Consider the following 20,258-nt stretch of genomic DNA (forward strand, 5'->3'; position numbering starts at 1 on the left):
CGGAAGAAGTTTCCGATGAAATCCACGAAAAGGTTCTTGAAGAAATTCCAAAAGCAATTCCTGACAAAAGCCCAGAAAAAAAAATCCCGGAGAAATCCCTGATGGATCTCCCGAAGGTATCCCGGAAAGAGTTCTCCTAAGAGTCTTGGAAGCCGTTCCTGGAGGAATCCTGGAAGAGGATGTTGGAGGAATACCGGAAGAAGTTCCTGGTGGAATTACCGTAGAAATCCATGGAGAATCCCAGAAGGAGCAGCAGGAAAAATCCGGAAGAAGTTTTTGGAGGAATACTGAAGGGTTTTTGAAGGATTTCTGGATGGACCTCATAAAAAATTTCGGGATTTCCCAGAAAGAACTACGGAGAAATCTCGCATAAATTCTTGGAAGGAATCCCTGACAAACTTTTGAATAGAGAAGTAATCTCGGAACGAATTCCTGAAGCTATTCCCGAGAGATCATTTGGAGAAATCCCGAAAGAAATACCGGGTAAAATTGCTGGAATTCCCAGAAATTCCTTCTGGAAGTCAAATAAAAACTTCTGAAGATATATAGAATTTGTGATGAAAACAGAACAATACATAGGCAGTCGGGTGCCTGAAACTTTTGCCAGTCTTGGTAAGGTGGTATGAACTACAAACCAAGCCGATCTGTTTAAAAGCACAGGTCGCACGGCAGAAGTTTCACGCATTCGATGTATTCGTTCAATACATGGCCTACTTGCCTAATTTCACCTTCTATAAAATTTTCACACTTGTTCGCTACCTAGCGAATTCTATCATATCTATCATTTCATTATCCACTTTGATCTCTACTCCCTTATACTTATGAGTAGAAAGAGACCGATATAGCACAAAATCATCAAGTTAACTTCTGAAGATGTTCCAAAAGAAACTTTTAGGAGAATCTAGGAGTGAATTCCTGGAGGATGAAAGAATCTAGGAATTCTTGAAGTAATCACAGAAAAAAAAATCACCGGAAGAATCTCGGAAGCACTTTCTCGAGGAATCCTGGCAAAAGCTCTTGATGGAATCACAGATGGAATCTCTTTAGGAATCTCAGACGAAACTTCTGGACCCCAGAGAATCATCAAGAACTTCCTGGGAATCCCAAAATAAAACTACTAATTTCGGCACTGCAGTCTTGGGGAATTAAAACAATAGTTTTAGATTTTTCCCAACGGTTCGACTCGTATTAGAGTCTTCTTCAGGGGATAATTCTGATTAATCGTTTTTCGTTTGGGTTGACATAGAACTGTCGGTGTCTAAACTATTGAACATTGGATGTACGATATTAAGTGAAACGTAGCGAGTTTTGTTAATTTCACTTAATGAAGCAACTAAATTCTTCTTCGCACTGCACATCTGGTGGAGGTAACGGATGGTTTCTACGGCATCGGCGACAATCATCACCGTCAGCGAAGCAGAACTGCAGCAAACCAGTGAAACCATTACCACCCTCTGAACACCCACTTATGGTGAATTTATCTAATTTGAATTTTGTGTAATAATAAGTTAAATGTTAATAAAGTAGTGATATTAGTGATTAGAGCGAAGAAATAAAGTGCATTAAGACTTACCAGTGATGTACTGAACCTGTGCTGTGCCTGAAAAGGAAAGAAACGGACATAGAAATGAACTTACCGGTGGCGCGCGAAACGTCCCCGTTGTGAAGTGTGGTGAATAGCGATTTAGCACAGATTCTTCTAACCAACCGTTACCTCCACCAGAGTGCGAAGAAGAATTTAGTTGCTTCATTAAGTGAAATTTATCAAAACTCGCTGCGTTTCACTTAATATCCTACATTCAATGTTCAATAGTTTAGACACCGACAGTTCTATGTCAACCCAAACGAAAAACGATTAATCAGAATTATCCCCTGAAGAAGACTCTAATACGAGTCGAAACGTTGGGAAAAATCTAAAACTATCGTTTTAATTCTCCAAGACTGCAGTGCCGAAATTAGTAGCTCTATAGATCGTAACAGTCGAACTCTCCTTATCCAAAATAAAACTCCTGGAGGAGTCCTGGAACACATTTGCGGAGAGATTTCTTGGAGGAATCCCAGAAGGCCTCTTGGAGGGATGCCAGCGGCACCCTGCCGTCATCAAGTCATAAATCACCACACTTTCCCACTCTCACGAACCCCACATTTTGAGTTAAACCAAACCACCCATGAAAAGCTGGCAAAATCTAAATTCCTTTTTTCTAAGTCTGTAAACAATCAGGCCACGAAACGTCAATGACTTGAAAAAGTTTATCACGGAGAAAAATAATAGTTAATACAAACGAATTTTGGTTTAATTTAACCGGATTTTTAGTTTGAATTTGGCACAACCGGCATATTAGTTTAATTTAACTACCCGCGGTTCTCCAGTTAGCCTAGTGGTTGAGGCTATGGATCACCAATCCGGAGACGGCGGGTTCGATTCCCATTCCGGTTGGGAACATTTTCTCGACTCCCTATACCAATTCTAGCAATGGCAAGCAAAGAAAGCTCTTCAACACTCAGTTGAGGCGAGGCAGGTCAAGTCCCAGATAAGTAAGAAGAAGAAAGAGATAACTCTCAGCTTAATTGTGTTAAACTTTTAGATTTTGTTTTTGAATGTGTTCTATGCAACACACCATGATGGTGATTGCGCTGATTGTTGAGAATCCAGGTGTCCAAAATCAAGTTGAAAGCCACTGGATGTATTTTTGCGACAATATGTAACTAAAAATTGAACTTAAACTAATAAAACTTTAAATGAGTTACAGCTTTGAGCTGCTACTATGAAGTACTGCCAAGAAAAAAGTGTTAAACATGCGCGGATCCGGAGGGTTTGATGCACAACAACTACTTTCAGAGGTAGTATAAAATTGCCTTCTTCGCCTAATTTTGTTCCTGTATACCCGAATAACGTGTCAAAACTCATCCAAACTCGACTTCTTTGGCAAAATTTAATTTTGAAATTGATGCCAAACGCCGTAAGGAAGGCCATTTTCTTTGGAATAAGCGAGTACTACCTCCATTAATGTCTGTTTCATTGAAAAGAAAAACTTTTGAATTTGTTTCATGCTCAGAATTGATACATTACTTTACAAACGATGTTCCTCAATTTTAACTCATTAAGTTTAAAGATACACTAAGGTTTTTTTTTACACGGGATCCCCCGTGTGAAGTGTAAACAAATACTGAGGGAGATCTGAAAATATTGAAAATGTTCTCACTCTTAGAAATCCGAGGACTGTTTTAGAGCAGTGATTTTCAACCAGTGGGGAATTCACCCTCGCTGGCCGTATTCTGAGGCAGCGCACCTGCAGCTCTAGGGGGGAATGGGTTGAAAACCACTGTTTTGGAGAGTTGTAGCGGGAAGAGCGGGGTGTAGTGTAGCAACGGTGCCTTCTAGAAGTTAGTGACAGGGGATGGTTTAAGGGTTTGGGGGAGGGGAGTATATACTGGTTTTAAAGAGGGTTTCAGAGGATATTTCGGGGTGTTAAGGACGGTTTAGATGGACGATGCCATGGATTAAGGAGACTTTCACGAAATGTTCAGGTGAATATAAGGCATTGTTTGGGTGGGACAAAAGCAATTTTCTGCAGATTTACATACGTTATCAATGGGTTTTTGTTATCCTACTGCTGATGCGCAACATTCTATAGGTCTTTGAAAAATGGTTCAGAAGAGTAGTTATTTTCGAAGGTTCTCCAAAAACGTTCGCGAATATAGGCCTCAAGATCTACACGTACAATCAATAGGTTATTGTTACAAAAACGATACGGTGCAACATTCTAAAATCCTTAAGGCATAATTCTGCAGAGAACTGATTTGCAAAGATGTTCTAGGTCATCCAATACCTTCCGCATACAAAGGCCGTATGATCTACGAGCATAATCAATGAATTGATGTTACATTGCTGATAAGGTACAATATCCAACGGGTCCATTGAGCATTGTTCTGTAAAGAGCTAATTTTCAAAGATGTTCTTGCTCCTCCAATAGCTCGGGCAAGCGTAACCGGATTGTTGTTACATTACTGGTACAGGACAACGTGCCACAAGATCATGGAGCTCTATGAACCTGGTGACTCAATATAGTAAATACACACATACTGAAAAAAACAGCAACCCATTACTTTTTTTTTACATTAAATTTGGTATATTTCGATTGAAAGTGGTAAAAACTAATTACAATGCAATTTGTTTTACAGTTCGACGAGCAAATAAAATTCTAATTCTCTTACGTTTACAATATTATCACACCTGTTGATTAGGCTGCGGCTTATTTTTCAAAAGTTGTTGAAATCTGGAATTCGTAAGCTCTTTTGGATTCAAATGACACAAAAAGAGAAACCTCTGAGTTTAAGCCAAAAATATTGAGATTTAGAGGTCGCGCAATCGCTTCAAAGTCGAATTTTCGAGTAATAAAAAGGTGGTTTCACTTCAAGTGCCATAACTTTCTCAATTTTCAACCGATTCTCAGTCTTTTTCTATGAATTTCTCATAAATTAAATTTTAAATAAACTCGTAGAACATCATTTTTTCCAAAGTCACGCAAAATACGAGTTTTGGAAGATTTAATTCATTTTTTTCATCTTTTTACAAAAATTTTTAACTTTAGAGTCTTATAACTTTTTAACCGTTTGACCAATTTTAAATTTTTTAGCTTGCTTTTGTAGATATTTTTGTTGCCTAAAAATGCTGTGAATAAACTGTACCTTTAAAAAAACGTTTCAAAATAGATAAATACCAAAAACCGTTCAGAAACACGTATTTTATAGGAAAAATCAGAAATTTGGCTAAATTTTAATTGTTTTCATGCTTAGTTTCGGGCTCAAAGTAAAAAAAAATCTCAATAATCATATGGAAGCCTTAATCTTCAGTTTTTGGAGTGTTCTGAATCAAAAAATATTTTCATGTTCAAAATGCCAGAAAAAAAAATTGAAAAAAATATCCTCCAATGTGTTTCATATCCCCAAATATGAGGCTAAGTATCTGGTTTGAGGTAAAAAATTGCGAATAATCGTCAAAAACTCCAATTTTGCATGAAAAAATCAAATGTTAAGGCATATTTTGGCAGTTTTTGATGAAAAGTATCATAAAAATGACTACTTTGATGAAAAGTTTGTTTAGGACAAAGATAGGCAACAGAAATATCTACAAAAGCAAGCTAAAAAAATTAAAATTGGCAAAACGGTTAAAAAGTTATAGGACTCTAAAGTTAAAAATTGTTGTAAAAAGAAGAAAAAAATGAATTAAATCTTCAAAAACTCATATTTTGCGTGACTTTGGAAAAAAATGATGTTCTACGAGTTTATTCGAAATTTAATTTGTAAGAAATTCATTAAAAAAAGATTGAAAAACGGTTGAAAATTGAGAAAGTTATGGCACTTGAAGTGAAAACACCTTTTTATTACTCGAAAATTCGACTTTGAAGCGATTGCGCGACCTCTAAATATCAATATTTTTGGCTTAAACTCAGAGGTTTGTCTTTTTGTGTCATTTGAATCCAAAAGAGCTTACGAATTCCAGGTTTCAACAACTTTTGAAAAATAAGCCGCAGCCTACTGTTGATAAATGTAACATAATTGATGAAATGTTTCATTACTATTGTTTTTTGTCTTTTGTTCATGTTATCCAGTTCTGGATGCAGCAGCTCCTCGAAAGAGAACCTCCTCCGGTTGTGCAGTCTGGCCGCCAACGTGTTGTTCAGGAGCTCCCACGCCGCCGCCACTCGTTGACATTCGCTGAATTTGTGTTTGAGCGTCTCCGACACCAGGGTGCTAGGCCGCCATCTTTAAGAATCCAACATCTTGTATGTAAACATTTGTGTATCCACAAAGCATTCCATTGTGGATACACGATAGATGTTGGCTCCTGTCAGATGCATTAGGTGGGATTGGGGTTGCCACATACGTGGTCTCCGATCCTGCGTTGCAGTGTGCACAATTTTCCGAGTCAACTCGACAAATTGTATGCCACAACTTCCTGTGCTCGATTTTTTCATTGACCATGAGATAATAGTTACTACGTTGGCATGAATCCAATTCCTTGCTTGCAATGTTGAGCCACACACGCTTCCAGTTCACTGTCGGATATCGCTGTTCTACTCTCGGCTGATCCGTTTGATCAATATAAAAGCGGTGAATTTGATCGGAGGAGGGGTTTTGTAGGACCGGTGGTGGAGGCAAACTGAGACGCGCTTGCAGGATTTTTTTAAGGCAAAGGAGATCTACAGGTGGGTGTGGGGGATTAGCTTGGGCGAGGAAGGAATTATAAAAGGGAATGGACTCGATCTCACGGAGATGACGGTTGATTAAAAGCGATGTGGATTTCAATGCCATCAATTGGAGTTTTAATCCGCCTTGGTCCCTTGGTTTTGACAACTGCATAATTGGTACACGAGCTGGATGTCCCTTCCATAAAAACGTTCCAATGGTTGACGTAATTTTCGCCGTATGCATGTTGTTTGCAGGCAGCACCGACGACATGTACCAAACTTTCGCGGTGATGAAAGTGTTGATAAGTAGGGTATCGGGATGCTTCGTTGGCATAGTCCCCTCGTTCGGCCTATCTTGACGATAACCAAAAACTCAAACAAACACGCATAACTGGAGATCGGAAAAGCTATGCGCCAAACAACTGTGACATTTCGTTTCCATTTTGGCACTTTGGAGCTTTAAAATTGAATGAAAATGTCACTTTGTTTAGCTTTTGTAGACGCCATGATTCTTCGGCTTAGTGGGTAGGCTATACACATGATCATAAATGGCTTGATTCTGGAACATTTCGAATTGGCTTTTCAATAATTGAACATTTCATGCGACGGTCAAAGACTCTATTTTGAACTTGTATATTTGTTTTCAGCGAAAAATAACTATTTTACAAATTAAATGTGGGCCGAATATTGAGGACATTTTTTTTTACTATGTACCCAAATCTTGGCCTATCAGTAAAGTGAAGTCAACAACACCGAAAAAATGACGTCAACAACATTGTTGCGAATGAACCAGAAAGAATGAACGGGAAGAAAGATTTTGTGTGCGGTGTTTGTAAAAATATAACACAATAATGGGGTTGTGTTGTTTTCGTTACTAAATTTAGAAAGAACTTTAGTTTAAGTGATTTATTTATGGTTATGTGAAAATTTTGCTCTGAAAATGTAATTTGAATGCAAGATTGGTAAACAAACAGTGATAATACGTCAGCAGAAATATTTAAAAAATATAGAATAAGTGGTTCTAGCGCTTGGAAAGCAATAGGCCAACATTGTATCCACTAATAGGCCAATTTTTGTACCATAGACCAACGTTGCATACCATCGCATCGAATCTTTTCAACGTAATTAAGTAATTTCTTGAATATTTACGCTAGTTTACTTCCAATTGCAGAAACATGCACTGCCTAGAGTGCGTGATAGAGTGAACACATCATTTATAGTGCTATTAATTCACGAGACATGATCAAAATTGTCAAGGCGGCTGGCATATTAGGCCAAGGAACGGTACACATACCCTATCACCTTTTGCTGGATAGTGAGCGTGCGCATCGAATGAAGCCACACTTGCTGTGCTACTTTCCCCACCAAATCGTCCCAATTTAGAGCAATCATCCGCTTTATGGAGTTAGCAAACCGGACTCCTAGTATCTTAATACTGGTTTCAGTTTGTAGCCAGCAAACTTGAATCGGCCGGTTGTTAATGAAGCCGACATCGATTGATGTTGTTTTGCGCACATTCAAGATCGCTCCTGAGCAGGGTACGAAAAACGGATCACGCCGAAAAACAAACGCTTTGTCCTAAGCGGTGCATGTTGGTAACAAAGGCGCTCCGCAACAAACGCATGTCAGGCGATGAGAGCAATAAAACAAACATCGCTTGCCGTGCGTGTGCTGATATTCCGGCTTTTCTGCTGAAATTTTCAACCCACATTATCGAATTCATAAGCATTTGGGCGAAATTAGACTCTTGCAAACCTCAGAGTTGAGTTTTAGTTGTAAAACAATGCGAAAATCACGATGTGAATGAACGAGACAAATATTCCTACCGTTTTTGTTGTGAACAAACTCGGGAGCGATTTTGTCATTATCTGCTAACGAAAAAACAAAGCGTTGTTGCCGTGCCTTCTTTGTTGCCTATTTTTCGCTTGCGGTGGCACATTCTGCGTACACTGCTCCTGAGACATGCCCGAAACGATGGAACAAATCTCTCATCATTTCTATCTGCCGCGCCGAAGTGACAACCACGCTGATATCATCGGCGTAAGCCACCAGCAAGTCTGCACCGCACACTCGCTCCAGAGAGGCAAACAACGGGTGAAGGTATAATACAAATAAATGCATAGAGATTGGGTCCCCCTGCCTCACCGAACGTTGGATGGGGAACGGTGCCGTCATATGCCCATTTATCAGCAGCCGCGAAGAGGATAGAGATGAGATCCTGGAGAGCAGAGCGATAAGTTTGGGATTGATACCGAGCGAACGCATAATCTCGTAGAGAAAAGAGTGTCTCACTCGGTCGAAGGCGTGATCGAGATCGAAACTGACGAGTTTCCCTGCTTGCTTCCGTGCCGCCAGCTGCGCGATCCTATCCTTCAGTGAAAGTATAGCTTGGAAAATGTTATTTTCTGCATTCGAACACTTCTGAGCTCGGCTGAGTATACTCTCTAAAATAAAAGCTCTCATTTTTGAGTAGCGCCCATGCCGCACAGGGACTGTGTTGGAAACACACATTTTTTTAAATTGCTCGTACGCTCACATTTTTGCAAAATATCAATATTTTTCGGTATTTGAAGGTGGTTTATAAACTCAGTGAGGTTGCCATGTCGAAATTATTGCAAAATACATGCTCATGTGAGCGTACGAGCAATTTTAAAAAAATGTGTGTTTCCAACACAGTCATGTGCGGCATGGATGTTTACTAAAAATGTGCAGGCCGAACACATTTTTGAGCGTAGCCGTTTTTGCGTGTATGATGGACTTTCATCACATTCTCAAGGCGTGTTTTCAAAATGCGGGAGAGAAGCTTGTAATCGAAGTTTAGTAGGGAGATGGGTCTGTACGAGCCGACTGTGTTGTCAGCTCCCCTTTTCTTGACTAGCACGATCACCCCGTCAACGAACTTGGATGGAAAATTTGATGCCAGTGCCTCGTTCAGTACAAGATTTAGCTCTCGGTGAATGACATCGAAAGCTCGGTGATAAAATTCCTTAGGCAAACCATCCGGTCCTGGAGATTTTTTAGATGCACTCGATTTTATTGCGGACCATATATCCGCTGTGGTGATTTCCCCCATACACGCCTCATTGGTTTCATCGTTTTGTGGTACGATCTGGTCACACTGGAACTCTTCAACTGCCTCGAATTCTCCATTTGGTTCGGAATACAATTGGGAGAAATACCGAAGCATGTTGTGTTGGATGGCCTGCGAGTCGTCAATGATTCTTCCTTCCTCATCGACGATTTGTGTTATCGTTGTTCGTTTTCGTCTCCTCTCACCGAGTTGAAATACCGAGAGAGGTTCTCCCGCCACAATCGGCTCATTTATTCGGACGAAGGCATGAGTGAAACGACGTTGTAGCAGTAGTAACTCACCCTTCAAACGGTTGATGGTGGTCAGCATCGTTGGATTTCGGTAGTAGCCCTCATAGGCGCGGCGAAGTTGGTTATAGAGACGTTGGTACGCATGATGAAACTCGTCATACACTTGTTTAGACTTCCAACGAAAGAAGCTAACAATTTTCGACTTACCAACCTCCAGCCACCAATCCATCCAGCTTCGGTAGTTTCTTCTTTGGCGGGTCCAGAATTGCCACCGAATCTGCAAATCCGCTATGTTTTCTTCGGTGAGAAGGTGGGGACGAAGCGACCAGAAACCACGTCCTTGTGGTTGTCCGAGATGCGGTAGGCACAGACGTAGTGTTACAGCCAGTGTTGAGAATACTCACTTGGGAAAAGTTATACTCACTTGCTTCTATCTCAGTCCAGAAGTATGCTATCAAAAAATGATGTTTGAAGGGCTTTTAGATTGTAGTTTAATCTAAAAGTTTGCCGAATAAAGTAAAGGTCGCAGACGCATACCAAAACCGTGAGAGAGCTGTGAGTACAACGTGAGTATAAATTACATGAATTTTACTCACCTCGTACTCACAGCTCTCTCACAACTTTGGTATGCGTCTGCGACTTTCACTTTATTTGGAAAACTTTTAGATTAAACTTAAAACTAAAAGCCCTTCAAACGTCATTTTTTGATAGCATGCTTCTGGACTGAGATAGAAGCAAGTGAGTATCATTCTTGCAAGTGAGTATTCCCAACACTGGTTACAGCCATGTGATCGCTGAAAGAGCAAACGTGGGTTTCCGTCGTCCGTAGATGCTCATTCAAACTGCTGCTGACGTAAATCCGATCTAAGCGGGAGGAAGAGTTGGCTGTGACGTAGGTGTGTCCAGCGTCCCGGGAGCGCAGCTTGATCCATACATCATGCAGTTGTAGCTGCCGCACGGTGGTCTGCAGAGAGGGGCTCATGTTGTAACCGGTTGCGTCACATTGGCGTAGCACGCAATTGAAATCGCCTGCTAGAACTACGTGCTCGGTGCGATGACGTAGGTAATACGCAATGGTTTCGTTGAAAAACCGTTCTCGCTGTGCCCTGTATGCAGTACCGGACGGAGCGTATACGCAGCAGAGCGTTGTATCGTGGACACGCAGAGCAATTAGCCGACCATCCAAGCTTCGTTCCACATGCGAATACTGGATATGATCTCTCAAAGCGATGGCAGTACCTCTTCGAGAGTGGTCAACGTTTGCGATGACATTGAAACCGGGGATTGTGAGCTGCTCATTTTCAACCTCTTGGATGAAGACTATATCTAGCTGCATGGTTTGGACGAAAGTTCGTAGCGCGTTGATTTTGTTGCTGTTCGTGATGGTGTTCACGTTGATAGTAGCGATGTTGTAGCTAGTGAAGAGGAATACTTACAGCTGCATGTCGGCGTCGTGAGTGACGTTGTCTTCATCGCAGCGCATCTTTTTGCCATGCGGACAACTTTGAGAGGATCTGCTGGAGGTCGAAGAGTCGGTCTCGTTTTCTTTCCTGATCTGCTTCTTGTTACCCTGACCCACGAGCCATTCGCATTTTCTCGCTGCTGAATTTCTGAGTTATCCCCGGCAGCGCTGTCTCTTTGTGTTGGAACGCCCGGGGGAGGCATGGAAACACTGGTAGACGGCGCCGAGCTTGGTATGCCCGTGTTGGTTTGGTTGGTCGTACTCGTTGATGGTTTCGCGCCCAGTGGCTTCGTAGGTTTGTCTTTTGTTGGTTGCGGATTTTTGGCAACGTCGGCATACGAAGTACTTCGTGCCGCCAGTTTCTGCACTAACAGTTTTTTGTTCTGCACACATGAAACGCCATTGTGTGCAGACTCGTTGCAGTGGCGACAGCTCTGTTGTTGCCCGTAGTAAGCCACCAGTGTCGTTTCGCAGTCGATAGTGACGTAGGATGGGATGTTTTTCTTTACGATCATCCGCACGACCCGAACGCCAGTCGGGAGCCCAGCGAAGAGATGTTTTTCGTCCCACACCTCCTCACGGATCGATAACAACTCTCCATACGCCATAAGAAATTTAACGATTTTGTCGTTCGTGACATCCTCGGACAGGTTGAAGAGCTTCACTTCTACCGCCCCGTCCTCCATCACCAAACGAATTTTGAACGGTTTTCCGTCCACCGTGAGCTCGTGCCTGTTGTCATGGTCTTCGACAACTTTTTGTGCCACTTCGAGACAAGTCGCTTTTACGAACGCTACACCCAAGTTTCGGCTGTATTGAAGCCGCATCACTTCGTCCCGCTTCAGACCGAGCGTCGCACCAACGAAACGGTGAACCTCCTCCGACGACGGTTTCTTCGGCACGTTCGCATAATCGATGCGAAACGTGTTTTCGCGACGTTTTTTCGCGGACATCGATCAAGACGATGATCACACTACACGTAGCGAAACTAGAGGCACTGAGGCACTCGCGGATAAGTACCGGGAAAAAAGAAAATAAATCGGCGGCTGACTCCCGTAGACGATACGAAGCCGAAAGTACGTCTGACCGGCTCGGAAGTTGAGCGCTTACTATTAATCACGCGTGTGGATCTTAAGACCTATATTCAGGAGAGTACATGAAGGACAACATCTTTGGAAAAAAATACTCTACGAGAATACCTTCCAAGAATCTGTAGAGCGTCGCATCGCATCTGTAATCAATAACTGTTCGGAAGGCAGAAGAACCTTTAGAGCTTTTTGATTATCGAAGTTTAAAGCTAAAAAAGTAGCATTTATTAGAAATGTATAATTCAACATATTCACAACTTACGATAGTCTTCTTGTATGTATAATAAGGTGGCCCACACTTATATGAAAAACAAAAATTTCGAAAAATGCCAAGTCTTACCTCCTGAATCAGTTGTTTTGGACTCCCAGAAGCTACGTTCAAAATTTGAGCAAAATCGGTTGAGCCTAAGGGGGCGCTCAAAACGCTTTAAGTTTGTATGGGAAAACTTGGCCAAATGTATGCAGAATTTTTAAGTTTTTGAATTTTACCGCTAGGTGGCGCTGTAAGCGTTGAATAATCGAAACCTTTGGTATTATTGTAGTTGACTATATGCCAAACAACTTTGTCGAAGACCGCAAAGTGATCCAACGTCTGTGAAAAAAATTATACCCTAGGTAAAGTAAGGATAAACTTTATTGTTGTTTTTCAAACACATGTAAAGGAATAATATCATTAATGCAATCTCAATACTTTGCCTCACTTTGCCTAGGGTATAACTTTTTTCACAGCCGTCGGATAACTTCGCGGTCTTTGACAAAATTGTTTGGCATTTTGAACTCTTACAGCCACTCTTACAGCCACCTAGCGGCAAAATCCGAAAATTTAAAATTTCTGCATACATTTGGCCAAGTTTTCCCATACAAACTTTAAGCGTTTTGAGTGCCCCCTTAGGCTCAACCGATTTTGCTCAAATTTTGAACGTAGCATTTGGGAGTCCAAAACAACTGATTCAGGAGGTAAGACTTGGCATTTTTTGATTTTTTTGTTTTTCATATAAGTGTGGGCCACGCTAATGTATAATCCAAACCGTTATTCCAGAAACAAAATTAATAAACAAAATGGAAGTAAATTTGGGTTTAGGTTACTTGTTCTCATACCCTTTTTATCCAAAGATGACTACAGAATAACTCTTATAAAATATGCTGTAAAGTTATGTGTAAATATATCTGTTAAGCCGAATTCCGTGATATAAATTATAACGGAACTTACATTTAGCTGCTAACAATCCAAACTTCCAAAGAAAATTTTGGGATCAAATATTAAGGTGACTCCCCGTATCACTCCTATTTCAGTTCTTCTTTTTCGATTCTTATTTCTAACAATCATCGAGCGCAACAGTAGTGGTGTTGCCTTTTTACATTTGTTCTATAAACAAACAAACAAAAATAGCACCTCTTTGTCTCGCTTCCGCCAATGTAAATATTTCAAGATTTTTTATCATTTAAAAGCAATTCAAGCAGTAGACTGCTCTGTTTTGCTAAATAACAATGAAACATGTCTCAATATTACGAAAAACACCGAATTTTTTGTGTAAAAAGCTAAAAATGATCGAATACTCTTAGTATGCTCTTCCGCTGTTGATGTTTGCAAGCAGCAGCAGTGTTGGCGGATAGTGCGGAGGAGATTTCACAAATAAAAAATATTTGCTTTTATTACTATCATATGTGCTCCAAAGTACAACAATAATCATTCGAAGAATAGTTTTAGATTTTACGACGTATAATCGATAAATATGAGTTGACCATTTCAATGATTTTGATTGATTTTATTGATGAATTGGCCCGCAAGATCGACATCACTGCGTTCAATGATCGATGATTGTGCGCCAGACGGCACCGCCGCGTCGCGCTGCTGCCGCCGTCGTTGTACTGTGGTGGGTGGTAAACATTGCCATCGAACTCTTGGTGCGCTAGAGACAAATTTGAATAATTTTCAAGTTTGGGTGAAAATATTTCTTTGCGGCATAGATAGTTCGAAAGAGAATTTTAATTGGAATAGTGTGTTCTATATTTCTTTTCCAAATATTTTGCGTGAAGTGGAGAATTTTAGAGAAAAGCTAAGCGTCGATTTTCTTACGTAAATGTATTAGTGCAATACTGTGTAAAGTTGAATTTGGATGATGATTCTGAAGAAGCCATTTTGTGATGACACAAGAAAAGGCCTTAATTATAGCACACTACCGATGTTTTGCATTCGTGTCGATTTCGCTAGTCATCCACTTGACATGAGCTGCCAATCGGACCTGCCACAATCGCATTGACATCTTGTTTGACATCAACGGTGTGTTCACGCTTCTTCATTGGAGCAGTGCTGCCGGAACAATAACCATTTAATACCTTTTTGAATTTTTTTTTTCCTGAAACTCTTTCAGGGATTCCTATATGTATTTTTCACACGAATACTTCCTATATTACTCTTGGGATTCATTCGGGGACTCCTCTTGATATTATTTCAGGAATTCCTCCAAAATTTCCTTCCGGGATTTCTTCCGGGGTTTCTCCCGAAATCTCACTCGGGATTACTCTTGGCATTCGTCCCGCAATTCTTTGAAGGATTCGTTTCATGATTCCTTACGATGTTCCCCCTAGGATTTCTTTCTGCATTTTGGCTGGAATGGACTATTCCACATATTACCATTTTCCTTGTCATTATTAATGTTTGAAGTACATATATCAAATATATATTTCATGCATTAAAGTGGCCAAGCCTACTGTGCAGTGTCATTTATTTTACAGTAAAGTCATTGAGTGGGGACATCTAGTACCAAACGCTCAACTTTTTCAAAAAATAAACGCGTGTAAGTCGGTGGGAGTGACGTAGCTAAGAAGATTAATGTCACTCCTTGGTCCTTTGTCTCCAGAGATAGAACACAGGTATATAGTCCGTGTCCTGGCCATTGTGCCTAGGCATAAGCAACTTTGATAATGAGTCATGTATTAGCGCCTGTGCATAAACTACGCAGACTCCTAGGTGGAGGGGGAGATCCAATAATAAGTCTACGTACTTTATGGACAGCGCCTTAAAGATGGGCAAGTATGCTACAAGGAACTGAAGAATGCCAAATATTGATAAAAAAAAATACAACGTCATTTATGGATTAACCCTTACAAAAAGGTCCTGGATCAACCGGAAATCGAATCCAGACACTCTCAGTTCGTTCTTACTGAATAAATAGCATATTTGGAATCTGTGAAAGCAATGAAAAACATATAGGAAATTTGTTTTAATTCCTCTCTTATCTAAAAATTCAATCGTTTAAATTTCCATCTACCCCGTTAGTTTGACCGCTTCTGATCTGAACAATTTTCACAATTTTAAGTTTGATCCCCGCTAAAATGCATATCGTTCAAACAAAAAATGGTTAAAACGACATTCTGCCCATGGAAGGAGGTGAAACCGAACGCAAAATTAAAACAAAACAGCCAATAAGGTTACCAGCAATGAATTTTTCGAAGCCCACAGGGTTACCGCAGAAGTTCAAATTGAAAAAGAACCCCGTTGGTTTGCATGAGATTTCGTTACTACCACTAACATAAAGTCAGCCGAATATGATCGTGTATAAGTAACTTTCACACTGGAGCAGAGATGCCAGATATACAGATTTTTCTGTATTATAAAGATTTTTAAGCTTCTATACAGACAAGATACAGAGTCCAAAAAGCATAGAATTTGAAGCTATTTTCAATAAATTTAATGAAAACTTTATAAATTGCTGCTTAAACTATAAATAATTTATGAAAATTTGTACATTTTCACACAAGCTTTACAAAAATGAAAACCAGTAAAAATTTAAACCCGTCAAAAAGTAGTAGATTTTTGTTAGCTTCCATTGAAATCTAGGGCTCTTGGTGTCTGCTATATCCTCAAATAAGGCGATACAAAACAATCTGTATTGAAACAGATTTTTGATCAAATAATCTGGCATCTCTGCACTGGAGTCACACAGAAAGTTACATTTTGGGAAACGTTTCAGTATATATAAAAATTTCATACAGAGCCCATTAGAAGTAAAAATAAGTCAAATCATGTCCAAGGGTTTGTATTTTTCAAGAGTAATACTTATAAAGTTAAACTCTTATCTCGTGTTTTTTTAAGGATGTATGAATGTATGTAAGTCTCTATATTTTTTTGCTTTCTTCAAGTCGAAACAGAACTTGAAATTCTTCGTATTCGGGAACCCCTGCATCAGCCCATAAAAAAACAACCCCACGGTTGAATGGCTTTCTGTTGACTCACCTTTATCTTCCTGCTTGAATGCCTGCTGTGCTCTCTCTCTCTCTCTGTCTCTATCTCGCTTGTGTTCTCGCGCCTGTTCCGGGAAGGCCAAACTCGTTGGAGCACACACAAAGTATTTCGAAATGGTTCCTCCAATCTCTGTTGTGTGTAGGTTCCGTGTAACCTGTAAATGGAAACGAAAGGATTTCCTATAGACGAACGATCCGAGCGTAATGAATATTTATTATTCAAACAAAATAAATTACGGCCCCCTTTGGCTGTCGATGGAGAGAGGTGGGGGAAGCCTTGTCCAAATCGAAGCGAAGGCTTCCGATTTTCCGAACCGACAATTTTCTCATTGAGGGAGGATTTTCACTCTTCGTGCAATAATCAAAAACAGATTAAAGGCCGTCGCCGGCATCGCCAATGAGAGGAGGGGTGGGAAGCCTCAAGATTAAACTTCACATCCTACGCAGTCGATAACAGGCGTATGCATGGCGGCAGTGGTTTGCTCCGATTTGGAAGGTATTATGCAAATTTTGGTCGAACTCCTGTGGGGGCGGGTGGCCAAACAACAACACAATTTCATTTCTTCCGGTGAGTTCTTCGATCTGCGTGATTCGGTCTCGATGGTTAGAAGACGTGCGTGAAACTGAAGGAAAATGGAATGGAATTGCAAAATAATTTTGCAAAGCCGTTGCGGTGGGTTGAACGACAGGACAAGCAATATAATCTGTATGAGTAAATTGAAATGCTCTTAAGTCGTTTTTGTCTCGGGCATAGTTTAACAGCTTTATTTCAGGCCAAACATGTCTAAAGGTCCAATCTGCAGAAGAGAGGCTCTCTTTGGTTTCCCTCTCTATCGTTAATACCTCAGCTGTTTATTTGTATTATGATTGTCTCCTTGCATTGAACGATGGTCAAAACAATCGTCTTTTGATTTTTACTGCAAAAATAATTGAAAAGTGTACCATTACATAACAATAATTGAAAGAGAAATTGACCAAAGAAAGCCTCTCAAATGCAGATAGGACCTATTGAAATGTTTGGCCTGATTTGGCTGCACGTGCCTGGGCTCACAATCATCACACCAATCTTTGTTTTCGAGAAGAGATAAATAAGTCTTCATTGATTATTTAGTAAGTAAACACGAAGGGCAACTAGTTGCATGTTTCAATGGGTATAGCTAGTATACTTATACGAGTAAATAGGGGTTCCCACAAAAACCATTTTTTGGTTACTGTGGCCGAACCACCTCCACTTTCGCTCTCGAGTTTATGTCGCTATTAGCCTTTGATGACATCGACGAAGGAGCTCAACGTTGCAGATTCAATTGTGACCATGCACGAATTATACCTACATATATAATTATACACCGCAGGCATCTATTGATGAAGTGCTCGAACCAGCGTTTCAACTGGTCAGCCGGGTCGGTCAGTAACTGCCCAGACGTGTCTTTCACGGGCATCATAGCATTCATCTTGGTCCCACTAAGGCGACGTGAGACATCGTAGAGGAGACGGATGTCGTCTGTGTTTGCGGCTTTCTTGCTTTCGTCGGCTAGGGAGTCCGCCCACGCTCTTTTTTTCCTTCTCGAGAGCCGAATAGCGCTGACGGGCTACGGCTTTGGCTCCTCGTGTTTTCGCTCGCTCTATCGCGGCTTTGGCGTTCCTTCGCTCCTCTATCTTCCTCCAGGTATTATCTGTGATCCACTGCTTTCTTCGGGTATGTAGCTCACCCAAATTATTCTCGGCGATGAAGGCATTCTTGATGGCGCTCCATTGATCTTCTACGATTCCACCTTCTGGAATATTCGCAGAACGGTTCTCTAGCTCCTCGACGAAGGACCTTTTCACCGCAGCGTCTTCCAGTCGGCGTGTGTTAAACCGGCGCCCGATTTTCTCCTCCTGTCGCTGGATCCTGGCAACGCGCAGTCGGATCTCGCCGATTAGGAGATGATGGTCGGACGCAATGTCGGCGCTACGTTTGATCTGCACATCAAGAAGGCTCCGTCTTCATTTTCGGCTGATGCAGATGTGGTCGATTTGATTTTCCGTGACGCCATCACGGGAAACCCATGTTACTTTGCGCACTGGTCGATGAGGAAAGAGCGATCCCCCAATCACCATATCATTGTTGCCGCAAAACTCTGCAAACAGCTCTCCGTTTTCGCTCTTTTCTCCGAGACCATGGCGTCCCATGACGTGCTCATAGTCCGAGTTGTCGGAACCAACCTTCGCGTTGAAGTCGCCCCTGAGGATCTTGATATCACCTTTCGGAGTCTTGTCCACGACAGCATTCAGTTGACTGTAAAAGTTCTCTTTGTCTTGCAATTCGGCAGCATCGGTTGGCGCGTACCATTGGATCATGGTAAGGTTTCGAACCCGTGTTCTGAATCTGGCTTCAATTATTCTCTCATTAATAGGTTCCCACTTCATGAGCGCCGCGTGGGCGTGAGCGTTGAGCAGGAAACCAACTCCACGGTGGTGAGGAGCGTGTTCACCTCGCAGACCAGAGTATAGCAGAAAAGAGACGAACCAGCCAAGGGCTGAAAGTCTCTCAAATAAAGATAAATCAATCAGTATAGCAGAGTTTGACCCGACGCCAATCAGTGTCCGCCAAAGTTCGGCTAACGGGCTTCACTCAGTCCTAAGACCTCAAGCTCAGAAAGGAACTCCTGAAGGATTCCCGGAAGGAGCTCCTGAAGGATTCCCGGAAGGAGCTCCTGGAGGATTCTCGAATGTAACTCCTGGAGGATGCTCATAAGAAACTTCTAGAGGATTCTCGGAAGATGTTCCTGGAGCATGCCCGGAACAACATACTGGAGGATTCTCGGAAGGAATTCCTAGAGGATTCTGATAAGGAACTTCTTGAGGATTCTTGGTAGTAATTCTTGGAGAATACCCGGACGAACCTGTGGGATGATTATCGGAAGGAACTCCTGGAGGAAACCCGAAAGAAACTCTTGGAGTATTACAAGAAGAACTCCTGAAGAATTCTCAGAAGAACCTCCTGGAGGATTCTTCACAATAAAATTGTTGAAATGCTTCCAGCACAAAAAAAACAGCATAAATTTTTGCCGAATTTTAGCATAACATATTGCTGATCTACTGTCAAATTTGCTGGATGGTTCAGCAAGTTGAAAAATAATTGCTGATCCTCAGTAGTTCGTATTGCTGAATTCAATCAGCACAAAAAATCAGCAAAGTTTGCTGAACACCAGCAAAAAAAATTGCAGTTTTGAAAGGAACGCCTTAGGATTCTCGAAAGAAACTCCTGGAGGGTACCCGGAAGGAACCTCTGGAGGGTTCTCTGAAAGAACTCGTGCAGGATCCCGGAAAAATCTACTGGAGGGTTCTCGGAAGTAGCTCCTGACGGACCCTCAGAAAGAACTCCTGAAGGACTCTCGGAAGAAACTCCTACAGGTTCCTCGGGAGAACCTCCCGAAGAATTCTCGGGAAGAACACCTGGAGGACTCCCAAAAGGAACTCTTTGAGGATTTCCAGAAGGAACTGCTGGAGAGTTGTCCAAAGCAACTCATGCAGGACTCTCAGAGAGAACTGCTAAAGGATTCTCGGAAGAAACCCTGGAAGATTTTCAGAAGAACTACCTAGGGGATGGAACACTTGAAGGATACCTGGGATAAACTTCTGATAGATTTCCGAAAGTAACTCATGAATGATTTCCGGAAGGAATACCTGGAAGATTCCCGGAAGAACCTCCTGGAGAATTCCAAGAAGGAACTCCTAGAGTATTGCAAGTAGCAAATCCTGCATGATTCTTGGATAAACCTGGAAGGAACTCCGCGAGGGTTCTAGAAAAAAACTCTTGGAAAAATCCCAGATGGCACTCTTGAAGGACTCTCCTAAAGAACTCCTGGTGGATTACCGGGAACAACTTCTGGTGGATTTCCAGAAGGAAGTCCTGGGTGATTCCAGGAAGGAATTCCTGGAAGACTCCCAAAAGAAACTCCTGGAGGA

At 41.4% G+C, this 20,258-nt stretch overlaps 1 protein-coding gene across 1 annotated transcript in view; it reads right to left on the bottom strand.

Annotated features, from left to right (window-relative positions):
- Positions 1 to 20,258, bottom strand: part of LOC109417359 (uncharacterized) — a 303,964-nt gene that overhangs the window by 95,162 nt on the left and 188,544 nt on the right. The window contains exon 2 of the mRNA XM_062855285.1: positions 16,300 to 16,462. The gene's annotated coding sequence lies outside the window, so the exon portion shown is untranslated. The remainder of the gene's footprint in view (positions 1 to 16,299; positions 16,463 to 20,258) is intronic.

Source organism: Aedes albopictus, chromosome 3 (genome assembly GCF_035046485.1).
Source record: "Aedes albopictus strain Foshan chromosome 3, AalbF5, whole genome shotgun sequence".
In the NCBI taxonomy this organism is placed as follows: domain Eukaryota; kingdom Metazoa; phylum Arthropoda; class Insecta; order Diptera; family Culicidae; genus Aedes; species Aedes albopictus.